The sequence below is a fragment of the Erinaceus europaeus genome, chromosome 12 (assembly GCF_950295315.1).
Source record: "Erinaceus europaeus chromosome 12, mEriEur2.1, whole genome shotgun sequence".
Classification (NCBI taxonomy): domain Eukaryota; kingdom Metazoa; phylum Chordata; class Mammalia; order Eulipotyphla; family Erinaceidae; genus Erinaceus; species Erinaceus europaeus.
This window is the reverse complement of record NC_080173.1, coordinates 91,618,458-91,639,919: the sequence shown is the minus strand read 5'-3', so window position 1 is coordinate 91,639,919 and position 21,462 is coordinate 91,618,458.

The window sequence follows — 21,462 nt, the reverse complement described above, 5'->3', positions numbered from 1 at the left end:
GGCAGGGGTGTTGGGGGTGGGTGGCAAAAAGCGCAAGGACAGGCATAAAAAGCCTATCTGGGTTCGAGCCCCTGGCCCCCACCTGCAGGGGGTGGCCTCAGAAGTGGTGAAGCTGGTCTATAGGTGTCTTTCTCTCCCCTCTCTTGCCTTCCCCTCCTCTCTGGAGTTCTTTCTGTCCTATCCAACAACAGCAATAACAACAAGGGCAACAAAATGGAAAAAAAGAAAATGCTAGAGCACAGGACTTGGATTCCTCAGGTCTGGGATTTGATTCCCAGCATTACAACATGTGAGAAGTGACTGGTAATGCATTCTCTTGTTCACAAAAATACATAGTTATAGTCAATAATAATAAATAAAATAATTCTCAATAAGAGATGCATGTAGAAAAATATACTTTGTGAAAATGTTACTCAGGAAAAAGTTTGACACTTGGTCCAACCACAAAAACAGTTATAAACACATAGCTCATATATTAATATATACTCTATATGTGTTTACCAGGAGAGTAGAAAAGAGAATTTTGTGTCATCTCTTCGTGAGTGCATTACTTACCATGAAAGTCATACTACTATTCTCACTGGAGATTAATTTGTTTCCCAATTGTGAAACTAACCTTGTATCCCAAGAATGAAATCTGTTATATTACAATATCTTTGACTTGAGAGTTACTCATATTGTTGAATATGTCACTGTAACATTCACCGTGATGGCCAGCGGTTATGAGATTCACGAGTGACGTTCCATTCTGTTCTGTTCTGTTCTATTCTTACAGACTCTGTTTATTTCTGAGATTTATCTATGAGATAGAGAAACCAAAGTAGCACATAGTTCAGCCTGGGATCGACTCTGGGACCTTATGTTTGCAACTTGTGACATCTACTGCTGACCTACCTCCCCGGCTTAAACTAAGTTCAATTCTACCCAACCCAAGTTCATTCTAAGGTTTATCATTGTTTATTTATCCACTCTAAATTGATATTTGCCAGTTCCCCCCCCCCTTCCCGTTGTTGGTTTATTCAAATAAAACTAAGTATCCTTAGGATTCTTAGCAATGTCTTAGGTTTCTCTATTCCACCCCAGGGTGAGGGAGATAGGTTACACCTACTCACTAACTATAACTGACTGAGGGCTATTTGCTGGAGAGGAAGCAGCTGTGAGCCATCAGCCATCGACATTAACAGCAGGTGGGGGAAGAGGTCTCAGCCCTGGTAAAGTCTTTGTGTGGACTTATGTTTTGACAACCCTTGGGTAAATAACTTCGTCAAACTGGCAGGTCAGAGGGTAGATGTATGGTTAACTTGAGAAGAAACTTGAAACACATTTTCTCAATTAGTTTTACCATTAACACTCTTCATATCTTCATCAACGTATGTGGTTGATGACTCAATATTAACTACTGTAATGGGTATTTAAGTGGTACCTTATAACACCGTTCATGTACATTTTCCATATATTGAATTATGCTGTGTGTAGTCTTCGGTTAAATTACTATCACGATTTCTGACCATTTTAAAAATGTATTGTCTCATTATTAATTGACAATGATTTGACAAGCTTTTGTCATGTCCAAGTATTGTGGCTATTATCTGCTAGACTATGACTTTCCTTAATGATTTCTTTTTATGTACTGATTTAAATTCTGATGAACTCCATTTTATTTTTTCTTAGTGTTAATGTCTTCTATATTGACTTAAAACATCTTTTCTTATCTGAAATTTATGAAGGCATTACTACATTTTCTAAAAAAATATATTATGCAGTTTTAGTATTTAAGTACCCAGTCTATTTTAAATAAATTTATGAATATAGTACAAGGTGTATATGAAAAACATTTTTTTGAGTTTTCCAGCATCCTTTATTGAAGATATATTCTTCCCCTTTTCCATATAGATGTCAATTAATTTATGGACAAATCCAAATATACTTCTTTGTACCAAATATATCTATTTCTTTTTCTTGCTTTATTGTATTGCTTACTTACTTACTTAATTTTACCAGAGCATTGCTCAACTCTGGCTGGCAGAGGTGCAGGGGATGGAAACTGAGACTTTAGAACCTCAGGCATGAGAGTCTCTTTCCATAACCATTATGTTATCTACCCTCGCCCTAAAATCTCCAGTAAAATATTGAATAGAAGTAGTGTGTGTGTACATCATTACTTTATTTCCAGTCTTGGTGGAAAGCTTTCAGTGTATACTTTATACTAGGTATAAAGTTAGCTACAGGGTTTTCCAAAACATTCATTGTCATATTTGTAGTTTGCTTCACCGTAAAAAAAAAAATACATGGGTGTTGAATTTTAATAGCTACTTATTAAGATTTTCTGATGACAAGTCACCCCCCTCTTTTTTTTTAATCTTAATGTGGTTAATTACATTGACAATATTATTCCTAGAGTTATCCTTAGGGCATTCCTAGAGTAAAATTATGTGGTATTTTCTTTTCTATATGCTGATTTGATCATGTGAAATTGAGATTTTTTCCTTCATGTTTATAAGTGATATTGACCAGGATTTTATTTTCTTATAATGTCTTTATCAACTCTAAGTATCTATATAATTCCGGATTCATAAAATGAATTGGAAAGCATTTCTCCCTTCAATATTAAAAAAAAAACACATTTACTCATTTATTTATTAATGGAAAAGAGAGAGAAAGAACCACATGTTTGCTCTCACATATGTGGCTTGGGAATCAGCTGAGGACCTCATGGCTCAAGTTTGGTATTCCATTCACTGTGAAACATCCCAAGTTAGGAAATATTTTTACTAGTTTCTGTAATAGGGCGACACAGAACTCTGCTGGCAGCTGCTTTGCGGAGCTGAACCCTGTAATATTATAATCTTACAAACCCTTGTTAAATCACTAAGAAGATTTCTCTTAAAATGAGTTCGTACTGATAATGACTTCTTAAGTGTTTGATAGCAATTGAAGGACTTTTGGGGGGATGACGTATTTGATTATGAATTAAATATAAAACTATTTGGTGTTAAAACTAAGCCAGTTTATATTTATATTTTCTTGAGATTTGGTTAATGTTTTAAATTTTCTTTATTGGGGATTAATGGTTTATAGCTGACAGTAAAATACAAGTTTGTACATGTATAACATTTCTCAGTTTTCCACGACAGGTTAACCCCCACGAGGACTTCTTGGCTATCATGTTTTAGAACCTGAACCCTGCCTCCCCCCAACCCACCCAGAGGTAAATTTTGTTTTTAATGGAATATGTCCACTTCAGTTAAGTCTTGATATTGATTTGTGTCAAGTTGTTCTCAACTTCTCCAATCTCCATTAGATTTATGTGATATCAAATCAGATCTTTTGCATATTATGTTTTTCTTCTTGATTAATCTTTCTAGGAACTCCATCAGTTTTCTTTGCTCTTTTCAAAGAACCAAGTATTAACTTGGCTAAGTTTCTTTCTTCTTTACTTATTTCTGACTTTACTAGTTTATCCTTGCTGTGTATTTAAAGTATAATTTGTTTCCGTTTTGTATAATCTTTTAATGTAGAGTTAAGTTCAGATTTATAATCCTTCATTATAATACAGTGTTTTACTTAATACTGTTTCAATTCTGTTTTAGCTTCATCTCACAAATTATAAATATAGAATTAGATTCAGAGTTTAGACTCTGAACTGTAATATAAATAATTTACTAAATATTGTTTAAATACTATTTTAACTTCATATCACAAAGTTTTATGTCATATTTGTAATGTATTTTATTTTTAAAAGCTATATAATATTATTATTGTGGTTTCTTTTAGGGACCCATAGATTATTGTTAAGTGAATATTGAAACTTGAAACTTTTTTTAATATATTTTTTAAATTTTTTATATTTATTTTCCCTTTTCTTACCCTTGTTGTTTTTTATTGTTGAAGTTATTATTGCTACTGCTATTGTCATTGTTGTTGAATAGGACACAGAGAAATGGAGAGAGGAGGGGAAGACAGAAAAGGGGAGAGAAAGAGAGACACCTGCAGACCTGCTTCACCACTTGTGAAGCTACTTCCCTGCAGGTGGGGAACCGGGGGCTCGAACCCGGATCCTTAAGTTGGTCCTTGCACTTTGCACCACATGCGCTCAACCCACTGCTTTACCGCCGGACCCCTCATTTTTTGGTTCCTAATTGTTACAAATTCTAATGTAATTCTGCCATAATCAAGAATTGTATTTGTTAGATAAAAATATTTTTAAGGTTCTTTTAAAAAATATTACTGATTTATATATTTATTATAGAAACAGAGAGAAACTGAGAGGAGAGGGAAAGAGGGAGGAGCAGAGAGAGAGAGAAAGAGAGAGAGCCTCCTGCATCACTGCTTCACCATTCCTGAAGCTTCCCCCCTGCAGATGGGGAGAGGGAGCTTGAACCTGGGTCCTTATACATGGTAACATGTGTGCTCAACCAGGTACAGCACCACCTGACTCCCAATAATCTTTTAAAATATACCGAAAATTATTTCATGTTTCAGCATATGACTTAGCTTCATAATCATCATATGTGCACTTGAAGGGTATATATATTCAACATTTCCTGCATATAGTGCTTTTAAAATATCATAACATTTTGGTTGATAGTACTGTTCCGATTTTCTTTATCCTGGCCAATTTATTTACTTGTATTTTATTGAATAGGGGCAGAGATATTGAGAGGGAAAAGGCACACAGGAAGAGAGAAAGACACCTGCAGTACAACTTCACCGTTCATGAAGTTTTATCCCTGCAGATGGGGCAGGGACTTGAGCCTGGGTCCTTGCATTTGGTAAATGTACACAAAGCCCCTCTGCTTTGCCATTTTGGCTCAATTATTCTATCCACTGCTGATGTAGGGAATATTAAACTTTCTCTTTTTTTATTTTTTATTTCCCTTTTGTTGCCCTCGTTGTTTATCGTCCCCACCTGCAAAGGGGAAGCTTTATGAGCGGAAAAGTATTATTGCAGATTTCTCTCTTCTCTTCCTTTCTACCTCCCTCTTCCCTCTCAATTTCTCTGTCTCCAGCCAAATTATACAAATTAAATGATATGAATTAAATAAATCTATCATCTACCTACCATCTATATATCTTTCTCTCTGTGTCTCTCTCATTAAAGTAAATGAAAAAAATTTAAAAGAACCTGTCAATGATGTGATCTTATTACCTCTCCCCTGTTGTTGTATTGATGCAAGAGTGCATTTCTACGTAATTCTGCTCAGTTCTCTATTACTTTCCACACACTTTCTAGTTCTGTCACTCTTTTTGCCTTCCTGTAGATGCAAATTTAACATCTGGTATCATTCCCCTTAGTCCAAAGAGCTTACTTTAGTATTTCTTATAGCTCAGGTCTTTTGTAAAAAAAAAAAAATTCTTTATTTTTTTTTTAATCTGAGGCATTTTATTCTCTTTTTAAATATTTTTTATTTATTCCCTTTTGTTGCCCTTGTTTTATTGTTGTTATTGATGGTGTCATTGTTGGATAGGACAGAGAGAAATGGAGATGGGAGGGGAAGATAGAGAGGGAAAGAGAAAGATAGACACCTGCAGATCTGCTTCACCACTTGTGAAGCGACTCCCCTGCAGGTGGGGAGCCAGGGGCTCGAACCAGGATCCTGATGCTGGTCCTTGTGCTTTGCGCCACTTGTGCTTAACCCGCTGTGCTACCGCCCAACAAGCAATATCAATTCTCTGTTCACTCTCCTCTGTCTTCTCTTGCTTTCTACCATCTATTGACATATTTCTCTAAATATTAGGTGTGTGACATTCCATCACAATTTTTAAAAATTTTATTATCTTTATTTATTGGATAGAGACAGCCAGAAATTGTGAGAGAAAAAGGGAGATAGAGAAGAAGAGAGACAGAGCAACAACTGAAACACTGCTTCACCACTCACAGAGCTTCCCCCCTGCAAGTGGGAACTGGGGAGTACCTTGTGCATTGTAACATGTGTGCTCAAGCAGGTGTACCACCACCCAGCACCCCATCACAATTCCTATTCGAGTGGTCCCATTAAACTTTACTTTTATATAGTCGCCGTTAGCATGAGGATATAGACATTTACTCTATCACAATGAAATATTAATTCTTGATAAGAACTGGGCCCAGGGGAGTGGCCCAGTAGGGGGAAAAGTTTTTTTTTTAATGGGGTTTTTTTCTCATAGATTTGAATTATTAATGTTGCTTTGAATTAAGTATTTGCTGATACTAATGTTATTGATACTTTGTTTCCTTTAGCTTGCATTTATATTATATGTTTCCATAGGCTTTTCAGTGTGAACTGTTCTTGGTTCCTTTGTTTTCAGTGTATTATAATACCCAGAATACTGTTAACTTCTGTTTTCTAACATAGACTGGGGGTCTGAATGCTTTTTAATTTAACAAGTTTCTAATCTATGTTTATCATCCACGTGCCACATTGCTTCATTCTTTTATAATCTCGTAGACTGGTGTCCTTTCCCTGCCTCTTTTGTTATTTGGACTTTGAATATTTTTATTTCTTTTGGAGAACTGTAAGGCATAAGTTCTGTTTTCAATCCAACTACACTTCAATTTAAAATTTAAAACTGAGTCCTCTAGGTCTTTAATTATCCACCTCAAGTAGGAAACAGTATCTATGATTTTTCCCCACTTCTTTTATTTATGTTTAACTGAAATTTTAGCCATTGCTCATTATTGTTTTTCTCATTTGAAGCTCTTTTATCTTTCAAAAATCACTTACTGCATTTTCATAGTGTTTTGCAGCTTTAAGTTACTGACTTAATTATATATTCAAACAAATTCAAGTTTTACCTCTGGCCTTTTATTCTTCTTTCTCATTACTGAGTCTGAGTTTTAAAAATTGTTAGGTTTTTTTTTTCTTTTTATTACATTTGAGTTTAGCTTTGGGTAACATTTTTTCCTGAACATTTTCTGGTATGTGGGCTGAATAATTTGAGTATCTGCATATCTGAAAACTCCATTCTCTTCACATACAAATGATGTTTTGTGGTGACATCTCAGGATTACAGCATCTTCCTTTACAGCATCTTCCTTTCCAAATTCTATACTCAATGTTTTGTTGTTTTTTTTTGTTTTTTGTTTTTAACGTTTTATAGTGTAGAAGAGTGGTCTCCTTGCTGACTGGTCCTCATTTGATCTGCAAAATAATGTATTAATGATGTCCTTTAATATAAAGAGCTTCCTCATGATTCTTATAAATCTTACATGTTATTATGATTATAAAATATTATTTTATATATTAACTTGATCTTGATAAGATAAATGTCAAGACTAAACAGTTTAAAGAGTGTTTCCCAAAAAACAGTGTGATTATATAAGTGTACAGCATACAAAAAGAAATTTGGGGCCTGATGGTGGCGCACCTGATTGAGCACACATGTTCTGATATACAAGGACCAAGGTTTGATCCCCCAGTCCCCACATGCAGGAGGGAAAGCTTTGCGAGTGGTGAAACTGTTCTGCAGGTGTCTGTCTGTCTCTCTTTCTCTTTATCTTCCCCTTTCTCTCTTTATTTCTGTTTTTAATCCAGCAAATAAATAAAGATAATTACCAGGCTGGCTACCTTCATGGGCAGCAGACAGACAGGGACTCACGGCTGGTACGCAGTTCAGTCTTTATTTGTGTGGAAAGCAGCGCAATCTAAGCCATCTCTAAACTGAAACTCTAATCACAATCCTGTCCTTATATATATACTCACCAAGTATGGTGGAAACAGGATGTGACATAGAGAGGGTGGAGCGAAAAGACAGTGGTGGAAATCACGGAGACTATGAGAGGGGGCAGAGCAAAAAGACATCGTGAACCAGTGAGGATTAAACCAATGCCCTGAAGGGCGGGATTAGTTAACAGTGGTTATGTAAATAGAATACAGTGTTAAGAGGGGGGATTAAACCAATGAAACAGAAGGGGTCTTAGAAGCATACCAACAGATAATAATAAAAAAAAGTGTTTAGGATAGAAAGGGAAAAACACAAAGTGACACATGGACAGGGTGTGATGTATTGCACTAAAGCAAAGGACTCCCGGAAAGGGTGGGGAAAAAGAGGACGGAAAAGGTTTGGGTCTCGGTACATGATGGTGTAACCAGGTCTAAGTTGACCATGAGAGTGGTCTACAGTCACCTACTATGGCAAGAAGAGAAATTGTACCCATGTGTCTACAACTATACTATTAACCATAAATCTCTCAATAAAATGATTTTATTTTTTTATATTTATTTATTTTCCCTTTAGTTGCCTTTGTCCTTACTGTTGTTGTAGTTATTGTTGTTGTTGTTGTTGATGTCCTCGTTAGATAGGACAGAGAGAAATGGAGAGAGGAGGGGAAGACAGAGAAGGGGAGAGAAAGATAGACACCTGCAGACCTCCTTCACCGCTTGTGAAGCGACTCCCCTGCAGGTGGGGAGCCAGGGCCTCAACCTAACCAGGATCTTTACACCGGCCCTTGCGCTTTGCGCCACGGGCGCTTAACCCGCTTAACCCGCTACACTACCGCCCAACTCCCAATAAGATGATTTTAAAAAGAAAGAAAAACAAATATTCTACCATAAAAATAGGAGCTAAGCAGGAAGTGAAGGGAATGGAAGTGGGTATTTGGGGGCCGGGCGGTGGTGCACCTGGTTAAGTGCACATAGTACTAAGTGCAAGGACCTGTACAAGGATCCCAGTTCGAGCCTCTGGTTTTTCACCAGCAGAGACTGCTAAGCAGACCTGCAGATGTCTATCTTTTCACCTCTCTCTCAATTTCTCTCTGTCCTATCCAATCAAATAAAAAGAAAGAAAAAAAAAAGGTTATTAGTGCCAGCACCTAGCCCCATTGTTAACCTTGGAGGCAAAAGAGAAATAGAAAAAAAAGAAAGAAAGAAAGAAAAGACAGCAGATAGCAAGGAACACACAAGGAAGAGATATGGTAGGTATGTCAGAGCAGGCCATAATTTTGGAGATACATATGTATTAGGTTTTTTTTTTTTAACCTCAGCACTGCTTAGTATGGGGAATTTAACCTGAGAATTTGAACCTCCACCATAAGAGTCTGCAGGTATCTATCTTTCTCTCCCCCTTTCTGTCTTCCCCTCCTCTATCCATTTCTCTCTATCCTGTCCAACAACAACAACAACATCAACAACAACAACAATAACAACTACAACCACAATAAAACAACAAGGGCAACAAAAGGGGAAAAAAATAGCCTCCAGGAGCAGTGGATTTGTGGTGCAAGGCACCCAGCCTCAGCAATAACCCTGGAAGCAAAAAAAAAAAAAATCTCTTTGCATAATCATTATGCTATCTCCCCCCACTCACACTATTATATAATTTTTATTTCCTACAGAAATAAATCTGGAAATGTTTTTGAATATATTCAAAACTCACACACACATAACATGTTTATTACTGTGTGAAAATTGTCCACTATGCTATAATTTGTCTGTAGACTTCATATGTTTAAGAATAGCATTTGAAACTATTTAAATATACTTGTTTATTGGAGTAGCACTACTACATACTAAGCATTATATTCGGCTAGTAATTATCATGCATATTTATGGTAAATAGATTTATTATTACATGTCAGTGGAACTAAAGAGTAAAATTACTATGACTCCAAGCATCTCATGTAAAACTAGTCACATTTTGAGACAAAACTAAGTGATGCTATTCTATGAACTCAGCCCTGGAAAACAGTGATAATAAAGTGCTGAGGAGAAATGACCTTTCAATATACTGTGACTTTTCCATCATTTTCAGAACTCCACCACGTTTATTTCCTGCTGGAGTATTTCCTGAGCTGACATTGGTTTCAGAGAGACATATCGTGAACCAGTCCTTGAGAAGCCTGCATCTTTGTGTGCTGAATGTTTCTAAGCTGGCCTCTCAGAGACCTTCTCTCCCCACAATCTGCAGGGAGCAAATGACATGGAGGGGGAAAGAAGTGTCACAATCTATGACCAGCTGGTCTGGATTATCTAACTTCTGAGGTGTATCCGCAGACTGCCCCTGAATCCCATTATAAATCACCTCCTTGTTGAACATCAGGCCAGACTGGGATCTGATTCATTGGCTGAATATTGCTACCTGGCTCTAGGAGAAGCCCTTGTCTTGGTCCTGTAATAGTCATCATGTTTTAAGAAACCTTCACATTTTTGAACAGTTACATAGTGTCCTCCGCTGAAGAAAGAGGAAGTCTGGAGTCCATTTCCGGCAGCTAGCAGGGAGCTGTTTTCCTCTCCTTGACATTAGCAAGGTTTGTCAGCTTGTTAATCTTTGAGGAGATTTGGGGCTGAAATATTTTTGAGGGGTGGGGCTTAGGGTGGATAATGTAGTCAAAGCTCTTCAAAATGGTTAGAGAAATAAAATAGATGCCCAAGTTTTTATGGCTATGATTCCCATTTGGCCTTGGGTTTCAACTCTCAAGTTCATGTGAAAGGAAAACCACAAACTACTGGACAGTATAAGCACTATAAAAATAGTCTCTACGTATTTTTTTTTGATGACTTCCAAGTCTGTTTCCATAGTTCTGAGGTAGCAGAAGCAATCAATAACTGTGATATAAATTACATGTGGATTGAGCATTCGAACATTACAAAGTCTGGGTCTACTGAAGGCCCATGTTAACTGCCATGCTTTCCTCCTTTTTCACTATTTCTTTATCTGATACCAATTGTTGATAGAGAAGATTTGGTGGTAAAAGCAGAATTAGGGTATATCAAGACTAAATCGCTTTCATGGAAAACTTTTTTTTTTTCCCTGACAAACTCCCCTAATTTGCAAAGACCACATTTGAGATGAGATAAAACAGAGGAGAAGGATGCTCTCCCTTAGAGACTTTAGCAATCATGCTACTTGTTCTCTGACAAACACATTAGCTTTACACAAAATGATAGAGGTGGTGTGCTACATGTGGCAAGCATCAGATAAGAATTCTTTGGGGTTGGGATAATAATGCCATTGTTTCTAAATGGAGAAGGCAAAGATGTTGTCACAGTGGTATCTGCCTGGAGATAACACTGTGTTCGAGTTAGTTCCCCACTCTTGGGAGCAAAGGTGTTTGAAATGTCCTCTATAGATTGCTATGTTTTAGAATACCGTGAGAGTGGTATTTAGACCCTAGTTCATGAACAATAGTGGATACCAACGTTTATACGAGCCCCTTATGGAAAGGTGGAGGAGGAAAGAAGGGTCACCCTATTTAACCTGCATTGAAATTAGAGTCACCCTATTTTTAATCGCCTTAAATACTAGTTTCCTACATAAAATTTAGTGTGAGGCCCCATCATCTGGAGCCCTAATCAGGGAATCCTGGCATTCCCACATAGACATGGGTGATGGGCCTAGACCTCCAACAGAGCCCTCTCTCCACTATCCCTGGTCATCTCCACCAGGAACAACATAATGGACCTTCTGTGGGCCTTTATAGAACTTTGCTCTTATTGTGGATCAACAATGGTATGGACTGATCCATGCTCCAAAATGATATTGGGTAAACATACCTGGCCACTCAAGGAAGACAGGTCCTGCAATGAGTACAGCCTAGAATGTTCCTAGCTATGACCACAGAATGCCAGCTCAGATCTACAGGGATGCAGAGGTTACACAGGCTCCTATGCTGAATATGCAGGTAAGCCGAAGCTAAAGATCAAAGTAGAGATTGTAAATATAAAGTATCTTTGGTTATCCCAAAATAACAACAAAAGCACTAAAATAAATGAAGATAACAATACAGTTATGGGACAATATCAAAAGAAATCAGTCACATTTGCATCATAGGGGTACACGAAGAAGTAGAGAGAGAGAGAAAGGAATTGACTTTATACTTGAAGAAATATTAGCACCCAGATCCAGAAAGCTCAAAAATATCCAGGAATGACTCAAAACTGAAGTTCATCAGGGCACACTGTGGTTAAAATGATCAAGATCAAAGACAAAGGACGACTTTGAACATAGCTAGAGAAAAAAAAAGTCATTACCTATAATTGGAAGCCCTTAACACCATCAGCTGATAATTTCAACAGAAACTCAAAAGGCTAGAAAGGGTAGATATAAACTTTTGGACAGAAATGACTTCCACTACTTTTGTTTTACTTGACTATCAATCAGACTTAAAGGAGGGATAAAGAGTTTTTCAAACAAATAAATTACTATAGGGGTTGGACCAATTTACACTTCAACCAACAATGTAAAAAAATCCTTTTCATTTTCCCCACATCCTTCACAGCACTTGATTATTCTGTTTTATTATTCACATTCTTCTCTCTCAAATTTTTTATTTGATAGCAACAGAGAGAAATTAAGAGAGAAGGGGAGATAGAAAGGGAGAGAAAAAGAAAGAGACAGAGAGACTGATGCACCTTTTTAGAAGCTTCCTCCTGCTGGTGGGGAGCAGGGCATTGATTCTGTGTCTTTGCACATGCTAATATGTGCACTCAACCAGATGTGCCACCACTGCATTATCTCACATTGATAATATAGAACATTCTCACAAGTGAGAGGTAATATCTCATTGTTGTCTTGATCTGTACTTCTTAGAGTAATTATCAAATCTTAATGTGTCCACTTTATGTAGACAATCAGCAATACTGGTAAGAAAGTCATTTTCCCCCTCCAGAATTAACACTATTATAGACTGCTAAAGAATTCGTATTGACCAGAAGGACTTAAGATTAAAACGTATTCTTTTTTTTTTTTACCATTTTTTTTTTACCATTAGTTTTTGTTGTTGTTGTTGTTGTTTCGTGAATTTCAAATGTTTTAGAGAACTTCCTCTCGGTGTTTATTCCTTTACTCTGAAAGAGGAAGGGGAGTGCAATAGAATGAACAACAAACTTGTAATCAGAGCTGACTTCAGTTCTAATTCTCTTTTTTTCCTCCAGGGTTATTGCTGGTGCTTGATGCCTGCACTATGAGTCTCCTGGTCCTGGAGGAGATTTTTTTTCCATTTTGTAATTGGATAGGACTGAGAGAAATGAAGAGAGGAAGAGAAGATAGAGAAGGGGAGAGAAAGACATCTACAGACCTGCTTCACTGTTTGTGAAGAGACCTTCTTGCAGGTGAGGAGCCAGGGGCTGGAACCAGGATTCTTGGGCTTTGTACTATTTGCATATTTATTTATTTATTTATTTATTTATTTATTTATTTATTTATTTATTTTGCCACCAGGGTTGTCACTGGGGCTCAATGCCTGCACTACAATTCCACTGCTCCTGGAGGCCATTTTCCCCATTATGTTGCCCTTATTATTGTTATTGTTGTTATAGCTATTGTTGTTATTGGATAGAACAGAGAGAAATCAAGAGAGCAGGGGTCGGGTGGTGGTACAGCTGGTTGAATGTGCATGTTACAGTGCACAAGGACCCAGGTTCAAGCCCCCAGTTCCCACCTGCAGGGGGAATGCTTTGCAAGAGGTGAAGCAGTGTTGCAGGTGTCTGTCTGTCTCTCCTTCTCTATCACCCCCTTCCCTTTCAATTTCTGGCTGTCTCTATCCAGTAAATTAAAAAATAAAGATAAAAAAAGAGAGAAGGGGAAGATAGGCTGGGGGAGAGAAAGATAGACACCTGCAGACCTGCTTCACCACTTGTGAAGCGATTCCCCCTGCAGGTGGGTGTTGGTAAGTATGCCAGCTCCCCCCTGCTCCATTGCTTAATGCTGTGGTCTATTTACATAATCACTGTTTTACCTGAGACCTGCCCTGCCTGCAGGGCACTGGTTTAATCCCACTGGTTTGCACTCTCTTTTCGCTCCACTCCCTCTCCTACTCACACCCTACCACTTCCTTCTTTTGATGTTTAAAAGAATCTTCTTTTCTGATTAAACACACATTGGATTGCCTTCTAGTTCCGCAAGATCCAGAGTCTCCTGTGAAGCTAGCCCGACACGAGTTCCTGATCCCTCTCCCATGCAGTAGCCTAGGTTGGCTCCAGTTGAGTTCTCTCCAACCCAGAGAGCACGTGCTCAGGAAGAAGCACCCTCAAGCTATCCCAGCAGGTGGGGAGCTGGGTCTCGAACCGGGATCCTTACGCCTGTCCTTGCACTTTGCACCATGTGTGCTTAACTCACTGCACTACCGCCCAGCCCCCAAGTTTTCATTCTATACTTAATGTATACATATTTTTCAATGATATTTTGCAATACATATCTTGAAATTTTGCCTCTTTACTTTAAAATGCATCTATAAAGGAGAACTATTGGTGCAATCTACTTCCTATGGCTGTTAAATAGAAAACACCAGAACAGATTAAAGCAAAATCTCTCAAACTTGGGTCTACATTTATATCTGGGTTTTTTTTTTTTTTTTTTTTAGGTTTCATTGTACAGATTAGAGTGCAGGACATCACTGTAGCTATGTTAGGTATTTAGAATGCAATTCGTTACCATTTTAATAATACCTGTAAGAGTTGGGTGGTCTTGTATGATGAAAGAATGCAGGCCTCCTTCAAGTTCAGAGGTGTTTTGCAGTAGATAGAAAAAAGTACATACAGAGTTAAGATCTAAGGAAATAGAAAATCTAATTAGGCAATCAACCTAGGTTCAAATTGCAGATGTCTATGTGTAGAAAGAAAAAAAAAAGGAGTCAGGCAGTGGCACACTGGGTTAAGTGCACATAGGACCCACACAAGGATCCTGGTTCCAGCCCCTGGCTCCCCACCTGCAGGGAGGTCATTTCACAAGCAGTAAAGTAGGTCTACAGGTGTCTTTCTCTCTCCCTCTCTATCTTCCCCTCTCCTCTCAATTTCTCTCTGTCCTATCGAATAAATTAGAAAAAGTAGCCACCAGGAGCAGTGGATTCAAAGTGTTTGCACTAAGCCCCAGCGATATTCCTGATGGCAAAAAAAAATTAGGTGTTGCATGAGAAATGAATCCAGAATAAAAGTGCCAAATAAAACCTCTTTTGAGTTACTGACACTGGTGTAGCAATTATCAATACACTTTGTGCATTACATCAAAGTTTCTGACAAGAGCCCATTAAGCATCCTGACTGAAATTTTTCTTTTTCTGTAACTCAAATATACTAGAAATCAATCTCACAGCATGTACACAATGACCTAATAACATGCATAATTGGCAGAAGTAGTTGTCCTCAGTGCATACATCTCTAAATCACACACATAAAAATCTTACGTTATATGATCTCTGTCATAGAAGTTGAAAAATACCACCATGAGGCCAACCTGACTTCCCTGGGTAGACAGCCTCACCAATATGTCCTAGAACCCAGCTCTCCAGACTCCTACTCCACTAGGGAAAGATATAAACAGGTTGGGAGTATGGATCAATGAGTGAACACCGATGTCCTATGGAGAAGCAATTACAGAAGCCAGACCTTCCACCTTCTGCACCTCATAGAGATCTTTGGTTCATACTCCCAGAGAGATAAAGAATGGGGAAATTTCCAGTGGAGGGGATGGGTTATGGCTCGCTGGTGGTGGGAGTTCTGTGAGTTATGTCACTCTTATTCCACAGTCTTGTTGATCGTTATTAAATCATTAGTCATGATAATAATAAGAGAAGCTGAAAAATAAGAAAATACTACACAGAGCTTGGACTGGAGTTGGTGTATTGCACCAAAGTAAAAGACTCTGGGGTGGGGGTAGAAGGTTCAGGTCTTGGAACATGATGGCAAAGGAGGACCTAGAAGGGGCTGAATTGCTATGTGGAAAACTGAGAAATGTACAAACTACTGTATTTTGTTCACTGTAAACCATTAATTCCTCCAATAAAGTAAGAAATATATAATGTAGTCAAAAACCTTCTCAATTAAAAAAAAAGAAATATTATCCATTCCTTGAAAGGACACATATGTTCCTATATGGTTCCTTTGTAAGAACTGCCCCAAATGTTCAAATTCAACATTCAAAAGTGATAGAAAACAGTCACTATACCTTTAATACTTGATATTTAAGGACTTGCTACTTCTAAGAAGATTTCACCTATTAAAAGCAGAAGTCCAGTAATTGCAAATTAAAGTGTGAATTGAAATGTTAATTTAGTGCCAGGGGTAGATAGCATAATGATTATGCAAAGAGACTCTCATACCTGAGGCTCTGAAATTCCAGGTTCAGTCCTTCAACCCATCATAAGCCAGAGCTCATCAGTGCTCTGATTAACAACCTTAATAATAATAAATTTAGATGTAATTTTAAATTTAAATCTTTCCAGGTTTATGTATACTACTAGAAAATTTAAGATAATATATAGTTTCTTAAATTCATGTTTGTTTATTAGATTTTAATGGAATGGTTTGTAAAGTTAAATGCTCAGAGTATTTAAGAAAATCAAGTAAATCAGTTAAATGTGTTGTTTAAAGTATTTAAAGGAAGTAAGTTTTATAATTTTATCATTCTGATAAATTTATAACTTTATGTTAAAAAGAGCTTTAGGAGTGGATACTAAAATTTGCTACTAAAATAAATATACAATTTTAAGCAGAATTTAAAAGCACAAAGAAGAATTTAGGCTCTAATTTTATAATTGCAATGCATCTACCACTGATTTTAGATATAAACTAAACTGAATAGCTTCTTTTTAAAATATTTATTTATTCCCTTTTGTTGCCCTTGTTGTTTTATTGTTGTAGTTATTATTGATATCGTTGTTGTTGGACAGAACAGAGAGAAATGGAAAGAGAAGGGGAAGACAGAGAGTGGGAGAGAAAGATAGACATCTACAGACCTGCTTCACCATTTGTGAAGCGACTCCCCTGCAGGTGGGACTGAATAGCTTCTTGACACACACAGATACTGCGTGAATTAAGGAAAAAACCAAGTAAGTAAAAAAATTAAACAAACAATAACAACTCAAGAAAATTCTTTGCCATATGACTGGGCTAGACATAATGGGTATAGATTGAAATCAGCCTTACTCTTTTTCATTATCTCCCATTAAACTTGTTCTGTGGCAGTTATTTTGCTATTTAATGATCTGAGACTTCACATATGCATGACTTCACTGTCCTCTGAGCCGTATCTGCTGAGGTTCAGATACAGAGGGAGAGCTAAATAGAGAGAAAGAGAGACCACAGTGCTAGAAGTGCCCTTGTGTAGTTCCCAGTGCTGAGACTGGATAGAGCATATGGTAAGGCTCTCTCTGGTGAGTTATTCCTCTGGCCCTAACCTCCAACCATGGTCTTTTATCCACTCTCAGCTCTCATCACATGAGTTGCATACCATTTATTTATTTATTTGGTATTTTAATAAAACCAAGAATCCAATGCTATCTTTATACTTATTTACATAACTCCAGTTCAGTGTAGTTTTAAAATCCCAAATTATTTTCTCTCAGTTTGACTTGCTTCAAATAGGAAGCCCAAAGGGAAAGTGTATTTCTTCACTGTGACCTAATTCTATGACTCCTTCTGCTTTTTGAAAGTTCCCATTGACTCCTGCAATAAAGAATCTTGAAAGGATGGGAGGGAAGAAAAAGGCATGGTTAGGGTGTGTCTTGGTACCCTCTTGCGAGCTGTGTCAGATTTCACAGACCAAGTTGTTGGGTAGTATGCCAGCTCCCCCTGGCTTCTGCTTAACCAAGCACCGGTATGCCTTTATAGGGATTAGTTTGATCCCACTCAAAGCTGAGGTCTATTTACATAAATCACTTATATATTTACATAAAGCACCACCCTCCCTCCAGGGCATTGGTGGTTCAGTGGTAGAATTCTCACCTGCTCCGCCCCCTCTCCTTGTCACACCCTGATTTTCACCAGTCACTTTTCTCTCCACCCTCTCTATGTCACATCCTGTTCACACCTTACATGGGAAGTATATATAAAGACAACATTGTTTGTTTTAGTGTTAGTTTAGTCTAGCTCAGCTCAGATTGTGCTGCGTCCTGCATGAATAAAGAGATACTGCCTACAACCCAACCATGAGTCCTGGGTCGTCTGTCTCCTGTCAGTGAAGCTCAGCCCGACACCAAGTTTCAGGTTGGCATAATTTGTGATTCTTCAGTAGTTTTTCTCTGGGATCTTCAATGACTCAGGGAGGGCTATGCCAACTAAGCTTCATACAAGTTGTTTTTGTTTGTTTGTTTTGGCTAGAGCTTCTTCTCCATTGCAGACATCTTCTTGAAAAAGAACCTTTTGCAAAACAATACTTGGGTGGCTTCCTACTACTATTTCCATACCTAATCTCAAGGAAATTCCAATTTTTTACTTTTGTAGCCAGTAGAAAAGCTACCCCCTCTCCAATGCATTGATGTCTCTTCTTTTCGATCTGATCCATCTTCTCTCTTCCTTTCTTTCTTCCTTTCTTTCTTTCTTTCTCTTCCCTTTTGTTGTCCTTTTTTTTATTGTTGTTGTAGTTATTGTTGTTGTTTTTGATGTCATCATTGTTAGATAGGACAGAGAGAATTGGAGAGAGGAGGGGAAGAGAGAGAGGGGGAGAGGAAGAGAGACACCTCGGACCTGCTTCACCACCTGTGAAGCGACTCCCCTGCAGGTGGGGAGCCGGGATCCTTTCTCCAGTCCTTGTGCTTTTTGCCACATGCGCTTAACCCACTGTGCTACTGCCGGACTCCCTAGATCCATTTCCTTAGGCCTAAGTTACACACAAGCAAGACTGTATCTTAAAATGCTAGTGAACATATGCCAAAGTCATCAAGCTTTTACACTTGCCTTAGAAGTGCAGAGTGAGTACTCTGCTTCTCTTCAACTGAAGGAAGGAGAATAAAGGAGGTGTCACTCCTCCACACTTCTTTCCAAAGCAAATTTCTTGATTGCTTTCTACCATGCTAACTCTGGTACCATCAAGTTGGCCTATTGCTCACAGAACAAAATTTACATCCTTTTGGTTGTCTCTATATAGATTTAGGAGTGAGGAGACTTGATACAAGTAATATTTTCCCTCACATGGGGGAGCTAATGTTAAGAGTCTCATAATATACTCTATTATGCAATTACTACGAGTAAGCATTTCTCACTAATAGTTCACAATTGCAGCTTGTTTCATTGAATAACTCTTGATTACCATTAAGCAATTATTGCTCAAGTTAGAACATGTGTATACTTGCAGGTCTATTGGCATGTTCTCTGAGATCTGTGTAATTGTTTTCAGTCCTTTAGAAGTATAAGAAATAGGGGTTGGGCAGTAGCACAGCGGGTTAAGCGCAGGTGGTGCAAAGTGCAAGGACCAGTGTAAGGATCCCAGTTTGAGACCCTGCCTTCCCTCCTGTAGGGGGGTCACTTCACAAGTGATGAAGCAGGTCTGCAGGTGTCTATCTTTCTCTCCCCCTCTCTGTCTTCCCCTCCTCTCTCCATTTCTCTCTATCCTATCCAACAATAATAACATCAATAACAACTACAACATAAAACAACAAGGGCAACAAAAGGGAATAAATAAATAAATATTTTTTAAAAGAAGTACAAGAAACACAGGATTCTTCCCAAGTTTGAACAAAAACATTTTTGTAAGAAATTTACAAATCATAAACAAACAAACAATAGCATAATCTTGAGGACAACTTTGAGATGACCATTGCTAGCAGACACATTTCAATGTGTATTTGTGGGAAATACATATATTTTCCAGAAATTGTGATAGTGATGCTTGCACCGGTGTATGATTATTATTGTTGTTGTTGTAATTATTATTATTTGCCTCTAGGGCTTGGTGCTGGCATTATGAATCCACTGCTCCTGGTGGCCATTTTTTTCCACTTTACTGGATAGGACAGAGAGAAATGCGGGTTGCGGGGGAAAGAGGGAGGAGAGACAGAAGAGAGAGAGAAAGAGATACCTGCAGAACTGCTTTGCCATTTGTGAAACATTCTCCTTCAGGTCAGGAGCCAGGGCTTTGAACCTGGATCCTTGTGCAGGTCCTTGTGCTTAGTACTATTGCACTGGTATTCTGTAACCTACTGTCTAAGAAGTATTTTAGAAATCTATTTGTGGGGCCAAGGGGTAGCTCACTCAGTACAGCACACATTTTGCCTTATATAAGGACCAGAGTTTGAGCCCCTGGCCACCTTATGAGATCACTAGCTCAAGGAAGCTTCACAAGTGGTTATCAGTGAAGTAATATTGTGGTGTCTTTCATTCTTTTTCTGACTCCATCTCCCTGTCCATCATTCTTCACCAAAAAAAAAAAAATGCACCAGCAGTAACGGAATTGTGTGGGCATAAAGCCCCAGCAAATACTTCCCACTTCAATGTTTCCTAACCCACATCCTCTGCCCTCAATGTGACCAATTTTAAATGATTCCTGTTTAGATACCGTTGGCAGATTTTCTGTCCATCAATCAGAGGGTATCATTTTTGGCTTCATATGAAAAATTACCCAGGACCTTATGCATGATGGTGGAGAATAACCTAGGCTCGGTGTGAGAGTATTTTTGCAGACGCCTATCATGGTGAGGTACGTTAAGTTTACCCATGTGCCAACTTCTATACTGTAAAACATTAAACCCCCCCCCAAAAAAAAAAAACCTACTCATGAATTTTTTAAAGTTTATCCTTAGTCCTTCTTATGACTAGTCTACTTCTCTGGTCCCAGAGATATATTGAATACCCAACAGAGAACATTGATGCATTGAGAGATAAGGACAATGGAGAAATGTAATACTAATTGCTTGATATATCTGTTTTAGAAAACTACCAATTTTCTGTTATAAGGTCCAGGGAGATAGCACAGCATAGCGCATGGTACCTTCACCACTGGTAATTAGGGTTGAGCAGTGCTCTCAAAGATGAAAAGTTTTCTGTTAAGAGAATTGAAATTTTAGCTTACTTTCTTTCCCCATCCCTATGCTGCCCAATTTGGATAGTTAAATAGTTATTCATGTTTTTTTCATGGGCTTCATTGATGATTTAAATGTTGATACTTCTATGTCTGAGACATCAAATGTTGACATTGTCACCACTTGACTTGTGGATATAGGACAGGACTATCACCCTTGTTTTATGCCCCTTCTCCCTTTCACTTCATATTACCTATCACCTTCTATTAACTATGTATTATGAGGTCAACAGAACCTGTAGTTTTCTCTAAGACATAATGCCATGCACTACTACGTCATTTATCAATAGTCTTATTCTAAATATCATACATCAGAAATGTTTTTTAATTTATTTTATTTTTATTTATTCCCTTTTGTTGCACTTGCTGTTTTACTGTTGTAGTTATTATTGTTGTCATTGTTGTTGGATAAGACAGAGAGAAATGGAGAGAGGAGGGAGAAGACAGAGAGGGGGAGAGAAAGATAGACACCTGCAGACCTGCTTCACTGCCTGTGAAGAGACTCCCATGCAGGTGGGGAGCCAGGGGCTCAAACCGGAGATCCTTATGCTGGTCCTTGGGCTTTGCGCCACCTGCGCTTAACCTGCTGCACTACAGCCCGACTCCCAAATCAAAAAATGTTTTATATGAACATATATTAAAGAGATGACAGTAAAATATCAATAACAGCCTTCCATAATGTTGAAGAGTCTTGCTCCATCACTTAATCAGCTTTATAAGTTTGGATAGGTCACAACTTATTTTTGACTTTGTTTTT